This window comes from Nematolebias whitei, chromosome 20 (assembly GCF_014905685.2).
Source record: "Nematolebias whitei isolate Nwh7 chromosome 20, NemWhi1, whole genome shotgun sequence".
Taxonomy (NCBI): Eukaryota; Metazoa; Chordata; class Actinopteri; order Cyprinodontiformes; family Rivulidae; genus Nematolebias; species Nematolebias whitei.
In genome coordinates this window covers 16,075,503-16,084,610 of record NC_056517.1, presented here as the reverse complement: position 1 = coordinate 16,084,610, position 9,108 = coordinate 16,075,503, and positions in this window count along the sequence as shown.

Sequence of the window (9,108 nt, the reverse complement as noted above, 5' to 3'; positions counted from 1 at the left end):
ACACACACACACACACACACACACACACACACACACACACACACACAGGTAGTTTGCATTTAGATCTAAAGTCAGATGTCATGATGTGCCCAGAGCAGACTCAAACAGCATCGTAGTGTTGCATCATGAACCTCTGGTTTTGATCACCAAATAAAATATCACATGTGTATAGGTTGACACAAAAACTACATCTACTACCAAATGTGACTTATGAGAACACCTGATTGTGGCAACAGTAAAAACTGATGATGTGAATCCTGTGACTGAAAGGCATCCTGTTCAGCTAAGCAACAAGCTGATGGATCAAACTGAGCTATGTGAAACTTTGTCCAGATGAGGACCTGGACTAAACCTCAACAGCTGTTTGAACTGTGGTGCTGCACACAGATGAACTCTTGAACTCTTGAACATACAGTATATCCAGACGGGAGGAGACTAACAGCAAAGTAACAGCGGTGGTCAAGCTGTCAAAAGTCACTAACAACAACTGCAGTCTGCGTAAAGTGTCAGCTCTACATGTGATGGTGAGGCTATAACCAGTTTTTCATGATCAGTGCTACATTGGCTGTGACATGAATAAAACCCTCACATAGACCCATTCTTCAGACATATATATAACAGCATGACACATAGATAACACATCAGGCTGACATGAGGATTTTTAATAATACTGATGTGGGTTGCTGGATAAACTGCCTTTTCCAATTACGCATAGATGAAAAAGTATTTGGAACATGGAAATTTGGATACCTCATATCCTTATATAAAAATGAATAATGCTGGCCCCCAGAGAAAAAATATTTACTTTTTCATTCATTTAACTTTTGTTTTTACAGGTTAGTCTCATTGAGTCACGAGGACTCGTTTACAAGAGAGACCTGTACCAGAAACCTGACTTGGATTGAGTTTGCTAAATGTTTTTTTTAATTAAATATCTGTCTGCTTTCCCCTATGAGTGAGATCATTTCAGTAGGTCTGGTTTGCCACAAGGGATGAAGTTTATTTAGTTATTAATTGTTTCAGCTGCAAATGATATTGGAGCTATGCTAAGTCATTTAGCTTTATGGTTTTATAATCTAGGTTGAATGTGCTGGTTTTCATAGTCTTACAACTACACCATTTAATAGAGTTCTAGTTTGAATCATTCTGAAACTATACAGTAAGACTGACAAGGTTTTTAGGGTTGATATGTGAGTTGATAAATTGTAGCAAAACAGTAGATGTTTTAAAGGGGGAGGTCTGAAAACTGTTCTTAAAACAGTTCATACAATGACTAGATCATTAGTTATACAAAAATAATATCTTAGGTTTTTACATTCGTCACACAGTAAACAGAAACACACTCCAGTGGCCTATGTTGTTGAGTCTGTCTGAGAAAGGGTTCAAGGTGAGCACGAGATGCAGGTTGCCAGGCACTGTTGTGTTTCTGGGACGTTTGTTGTCAGCATTTAGGATCAGGGATGTCACAGTACATAGGACAACGATCTTACATCACCCAAAGCCAAATAATGTTAAAGACCTGCTGTCATGTTTAGGTCTTACAGGGTTTAGCAAACACCACATTCCTAATTATACAAGCCTCACCCAACCATTCAGGACACTAGTGAATGACAGAGGACCAGATTTAACTTTTTTAGATTTTCTAACTAGAAATTCTTAAGTTTTTACTTTTGCAGAAATAACTTTTAATATATATACACATATACAGCCAATCAGAAGCCTATGAACCACATTGTATTTGTACACAGCCTCTTACAAAAACAAGTAAAACTGCTTGAAATGTAGTTTTAGAACTAAAATATTTTTATAAGTGTAGATTCTAAGCTCACCTGGATAAAGACATTTTCCGCATGTTTTAATGACTAAGGAGCTCCTACTAACAGCTGTACCTGTTTTCCTTTGGAATGTGTACAGGAAGGTTCCAGAAGCTTTAAGGTCTACGGGGGACGCCCCTAGACCCAGCCGAATCCAAACACAGACCCTCGAAGTGGATTTGGTCAAAGGTGGATCTGTGTTCCTAAATACATTTGATTTGATTTGACTTGACTTGACAGACTAGACTGAAAAAAAAATGAAATTGGGTTTTCATGTATAGAGTATGCTAACCACATTTTTTACTACTGTTTTGCAGTCATGTATTGTAAACCTTTTTTCCTAGTTTTTGTTTCACCTGAACAGATCTGCGACGAAGCAATGGCCGACCTGAATAAAATTAACTGATTTTGACTTTCTTTCATTATTCAATGGAATTAAATGTTTAGTGTTGTATTGTACTGTTTTGACAATGATGTAACCAAAGAAAATATATATTTTCTGCGCAAGCGTTTAATAAGATTTTTCTCTACAGACTGAATGAGGTAAGAAAAATAAATTAATTATACTAACTAACTGTTTGTGCCAGGAATCTTGAGGAACCTGTTGGACTCAGGACCCTGGGGGCTCCCCTATCATCTGGCTTGGAGAATTGAAACCAGAATGGGTCTGGCATGTTGTTTTCTGGTAAGGTTTTCTATTGTTGTGGTGATTCATCTCTGCTAAACTGGTATGGGAACTAACATATGTGAGCAGGGTCCTATTCTGTTGTTTGTCTCTTTGTGCTATTTTCTGATTCTATCCAGCTCTGCAGTTGAACACCACAGGGATGACTTCCAGGTGTATCAAGCAGGCTGAAAGAATTGACCCCACCTAGGAGACTGGGTTTTTGTCAAGGATCTCTGCCAGAAGCATTGGAAGTCGAAATGCTGACTGAAACCATTCCAGGCTCGTGTGCAGAATGAGTACTTTCCTGAACACGCCTACAATCTCCTGCACCCAGAGTGACGTCCTGAATATGTCAACCAGCCAAGACAAAATGCATAATGATTCTAATGCTTAAAGTATTTCTTGAATACAGGCATTAAGATGATGTTTTTAACTTGACCTGGCCATGATCTAGACAACCCAAAAACGTTTCAATCATTTTTGCAATTCATAAAGAACTATTACTCATAAAGAGCCCAGGTCGTTCTGTTTTCGATTGGTCTTTGATCTTGTGTGATTTTGTTTTGTTTTATTTGACTTTAGATTTAACTATGTTGAGTTCACTTCAGGAAGCTGCTGAGTGAGCCTGAATCGGCCGCTGCCAGAGGGGCCTGGAGCGATGACGTGTTTTCCTTCCACGTTCTTAAACATCAGCCCTGGGAGTTTTTTCCACGTCATTTACACAGCATCTCCTGCTGAACTTAGAACTCAAATAGCTTTTTGTTTTACTCAGTTTAAACGATAAACAGGAGGGAATATGTTAGAGTATTTTACTTTATCTATTGATCGTTTAAACTTATACTCATTTAAACTGTTCTATAATGCTGTGAAACCTTTCTCTACTGACTTGTTGGAAACTCACAGTTCCTGTTTTGATAGAAACTGCCACGTCTTTGTTACCTGAAAACCACCAGATCTTGTGTTTCTTGTTTGCCATTCCCACTTGCCTGAATGTTTGCCATTCCTACTTGCCTGAATAAAAAAGGAACACACGCTGAAACAAGTTGGACTTTGTTCTGACTTCAGTTGAACGCTGTCCCTCTTTGCAAAGATACGTTCTAGAAATCTCATTCTTGTCTCCCTGTGTTTTATTTAAGGTACAGGTAAAACCCTGACAGAGTTAATGCTACTATACATACAAAAAAGGTTAAATTGTGTCATCTGAACCAGTTCTTTAAAGGTGCATTCACACTAGCCCTGTTAAGTCCGCTTTAATCGAACTCTAGCTCGTTTTCCTAAAAAGTCCTGTTTGTTTAGGGAGGTGTGAACGCACCATCGAACTCTGTCACGGAACAAAAAGGCGAACTCTGGCCCGGGCTAAAACCTAGGTCTCGGTCCGGTAGAAGCGAACTCCAGCGCGGTTTGAGTACAGTGTGAATGTAAACAGACCGGCCCCACTCCGCAGGGTAAACAAACACGCATTTCTCTGACCTTATATGGAGCCGTCAGCTGCCTTGTGTGGAAAAACAATATTCTCCAGGGTCTTCTGTCTCATCTTCTGCTCATGCTAAGTCCATTTTTGAAAAATGACAATATAACTCCTAAAACTGCTAAAACTTGATGCCACTTCGTTTTTATTTTTATTTACAGAAGACGAAGAAGATGTGTCTTCAGAGGTTTTTGTGTCGTTTCTTTCAGTAGTTCTTGGTGCAGCGCCCCAACAGGCGAGCGGGGGAATAGGTTGGTTCAACAGGTTGGCTCAACTGCACAGTGCAGTGTAAATGCAAACGCACAAGCTCAAATGTAAACAAAAGGTCATGAATATTGGTCCCGAACCGAACCGAGTCTACCGGACTATCTGGTGTGAAAACGACCTAAGTGAGAAACATTTCGTCCCCCATCCAGAGGACTTTCTCAGTCTAGGTAACACACAACAACAGTTGAACCAGATCTGTCCCATAGGAAGCATTCACTGCTGTGTTTCAAGCCATCCTCCTGTTGGAATCTTGCAATAATTACAAATTATTTATTTTGTTACCACTTATTTAAGTATGAAAGTCAGTCATAGGCTAAATAAATTATGTAGTAATGTGAGGAAAAGCAGTGATATTTACTGTAGTGCAAGCTAAATTAGCTTAGCTGGTGTATCTTGTATCTGCAAGCTATGAGGGACATGTATCTTATTGTAATTACTTACTCTGCCTGTCACCAGAACTTTGTTATTCACATGAAGAATTTGGAAGTGTCTTAACAAATTTGTTAAAACATTGATTGTATGGCTCCATGGATTTCAGGCTGCGAAGCTCCTCCACTGTGTAAGGCTGGTGTGCCCAACCAGTCGCTCGCGGGCGACCGAAGCGAAACCTTGACTTGTATTCTCACAGACATAGTCTTGCGAGTTTTGGGTGCGGTGACACAGCGCTCTCACGAGACTTTAGGCTCAGTAGTGGAGTAATGTCGGTGCGCAGAAAACATGGATGGAAAACTAGCGAACAAGCAAACGAAAACTTATTATTTTCACACAGAGTGGGAGGAGGAGTATTTTTTTGTTTATTCTAATTCGAAGTCCATTTGCCTCATCTGTAATTCGAGCGTTGCCTTACCCAAAAAGTGTAACTTGGAGCGGCATTTCAAGACGATGCACAAACGGTTTGAGACAGATTTCCCTCTTAAAAGTTCTTTACGGACTCAGAAAGTGTGGGAGCTAAAAAACAAGCTTGCAGCCCAGCAATCAGTCTTCACTCAGCCCAGCACAAAATGTAAAGCTGCTACGATAGCTTCCTACTGTGTTAGCCGCATCCTGGCTCAACATAAGAAGTCTTTCAGCGATGGACAAGTTATGAAAGAAGCGTTTATTGAGGCTGCAGATGCGCTTTTTCATGATTTTAAAAATAAAAGTGAGATCGTAGCTGCTATTAAAGACGTGCAGTTGTCCAGACAAACAGTGACACGGCAATGTGAGGGAATGGCTGTGGATGTGGAGGAGCAGCTAAAAAAGGACGTGGAACAATGTGAGTGTTTCTCTCTTCAGTTTGATGAGTCGACAGACATGGTGGATGTAGCCCAGCTGTGTGTTTTTATCAGAATGGCCTTTGCAGACATGAGTGCAAAAGAGGAGCTGCTCACCATCTTGCCTTTGAAGGGACACACAAGAGGAGAAGATATTTTTAATGCGTTTATGGAGTTTGTTAATAAAAGCAACTTGCCCCTCTTTAAACTAATTTCTATAACAACTGATGGCGCTCCAGCAATGACTGGTCACACCAGTGGATTTGTTGCACTCTGCAAGCAGAATGATGCTTTCCCAGACATTTTGCACTACCACTGCATCATCCACCAACAGGCCCTGTGTGGGAAGATTTTAAACATGAAGGAAGTGATGGATGTTGCCATGAAAACTGTGTGCTCTATAAGGGCCAGGAGTCTGCAGAGGAGGTTGTTCCGGGCTCACTTGGAGGAGGCAAGAGCAGACCACACAGACCTGCTACTGCACATGGACGTCAGGTGGCTAAGCAGAGGTAAATTTCTGGACAGATTCAGTGAGCTGTTGCCTGAGATCAGGGATTTTCTGAAGCTGTCAGATCATGGTGAACATTCAAAACTAGAGGACACCCAGTGGCTTTTGGATTTAGCCTTCCTCACAGATCTCACCAGCCTGCTCAATGAACTGAATTTGGAGCTTCAGGGAAAGGACAAAAACATAATCCACATGATCAGTTCTGTGAGCACCTTCAAAAGCAGGCTGCAACTGCTCACAAGTCGGCTGCAACGCAGGGACCTGCGAAACTTCCCACACATGGAGGCAGAGCTACAGCGCCAAGGGAAAGAGATCCCACAACTGGACAGTGCACACTATTCTAAGCAGGTTCAGAGCATCTCAGCAGAATTTGAGAGACGATTTACTGACTTTTCCTCCATCGAGCCTGTTACCAGCTACATGTGTTATCCTTTTGGAAATGTTGATGTGGATGACATTGTGTCCAAATTGGTGTCCGTGTTTCAGCTGGACAGCTCTGGTGTTGAAAATGAGGTGTTGACTCTGCAAAATGACATTGGGATCAAATCCAGAGCATCACCTGGCGTGGATGGAGAGTTCTGGAGTCTGCTGTCAGAAGAAAAGTATCCTAACATCCGAAGATGTGCTTTGAACCTAACAGCACTTTTTGGATCTACCTACCTGTGTGAGTCTGCTTTTTCACACATGAAAATCATCAAGTCCAAAAACAGATCCACAATGAATGATGATCATCTGGAGACCTGCCTGTGCCTCGTAACCACCTCATACATAGACGTTCAACTCTATTGATAAGATTTCTTCATCAAAGCGACATGGTCCTGGTGAACCTGCGTGTCCAGCTGAGACACGCGTTGTGGGGAACGTCATGGATCCGTGGGGTGTGTGGCAGCTGATGTGCCTCTCAAGTCCTGTCTCAAGAGGATGTTGAAGATATTTACATATTTGGAATTATGATAACAGGGACTCTGCTTTTTGACATCGGCGGAGCTCTGTTTTATCAATTTTTGAAGAAGACATCAGTAGCAGTTTCGGCCATGGCAAAGCTTCCGAGTCAGTGGGAAGGTTTGGTCTGTGCTGTAGGAACTCTAAATCAACTGGTTTACGAGCTAAATTGTAAGGTGGAGGTGGTTTATGAGAATCGCAGGCCACCTGCGGCTTCTGGGACTTGTCAGTGTGGTGGGTTCGACCTTGAGGGAGTCTCATAGCATGGATCAGTGGAATAGAATCCCACAATTAGGCTATTTCGGAACCATAAGAATGTCCAGAATGGACTCAAGGCTGAAGAAAAAAAGGGATCTGTCTGCCTGAAGAAAAACAACAATCAAAGCTTATCTGAATCTGACTCCTGACGGCCTTGGAATGGGCCGACTATCAAATTTCTACTGGGTCATGGGTAACCAAGGACAAAAGCTTCATCTATTAGAAGTCAATAATCTACATTTTGAGATTAAAGGAGCCCTTTTTCAACTTACCAGTGACCAGCTGAGGCAAATATGTGATTTCCTTGCAATTTCAGGAACAAACAACAAAAATATCTCAGGCAAAACTCATAATGCTCTTAAACTAATCAGCAAGCATATTGAACGTGATGAACTAAGGCAACTTGAAGATGAAGGAATGTCAGCATTGCTGAGTTTAATGGACATGATAAAAGCAGTGCGGGGAGTTATCAAGAACAGTACATCACAAAAAGAAGAGGCGGAACAGGAGAAACTAAATAGAGAACTAGAACAACTAAAGCTCATAGTTCAACTGAAAGAAACTGAAATGCAAATTATGGCTAACAAAGAAGCAAATAATTTTAAAACTGTACTGGTCCAGTCTGCTCCTGCTCATTTAAACTCATACCATACCATTTTATTTATAGAGCACTTAAAACAGCGACAAGGCCAACCAAAGTGCTGTACAGACAGAACAACAAGTAACACACAAACATACAAAATGAAGTAAATCAGAATATAGACATAAAAACGATGCAGATAATGACGACAAACCAGTGTGGAGCATACAGGTTCAAAACACAGATCATTTGGTGTCTGGTGTTGAAAGCCACCGAATAGTAGTGGGTTTTTAAACGGGACTTGAAAACCGAGAGGGAGGGGGCCTGTCTGACAAGCAGAGGTAACTCGTTCCAAAGTCTTGGTCCTGCTACAGAGAAGGCCCTGTCCCCTCTGCCTAGAACTGTGAGGAGCAACTGGTCTGCTGACCTCAGGGAACGTGGTGGGACATACGGTTGTAGCAGATCAGAGAGATTGGGGTGTGGGGGTTGGGAGCAAAACTTTTTAGTGATTTGTAGAACTCATGGAGAAAATACTTTAAAATCTCTTCTTAAAATCTTAAAAATCTCAAATCTTAAAATCTCAGGCCAAATTGGCGATCCTGGACAAAAGGACAGACTAACCTTTTCCAGCTTGGCCCGCCAAATAGAGAATGGCCTCAGCAAAGGTTACCCTGAATCAGAGATAGTGGATGTTGCCATTAGGGCAATAGTACCTGGCCTACAGCTGCACAGCTACTTAGAAGGAAGGGGTGACTTGCCTTTTCCAACTCTTTGAAGAATCCTATGTTCACATTATCAAGAGAGAAGCACAACAGAGTTATATAAACAGCTTACCATAGAAGTGCAGAGCAGCAGAGAGACACCATTTTACTTTGTGATTAGAGCAATGGATTTACGCCAAAAAAATTGTTTGCTTCACAAGAGGCGGAGTCTGGTTTTAAGTATGATCCCACACTAGTGCAGAGCATGTTCATGCATACAGTTCTCAAGGGCCTTCAGAGTGACAGCATAAAGACTGATCTTCAGCCTTATTTGTTGAAACTTAATACTTCAGATGAGCTGCTTTTAGAAGTTCTGAATATTGCCTGTGCTAATGAAAAAGAAATACAGGATAAAAAGAGGAAGACAACACAGCAACCCACTGTTGTGCATGCAGTTCAGCCAACCGACACAAGTTATAAAAAAAGACGCGGGGGACACCAAAATGTTTCCACACTTCCCTCTGATGAGCTGTTGGATCTGAAAGAAATTAAAGAATATACAATCATGCTAAAAGATCTCAAAACTGAGGTGGCACAAATCAAAGAATCCATCCACAACAAAGAAGAAACAAAACAATGTGTCAAGAAGC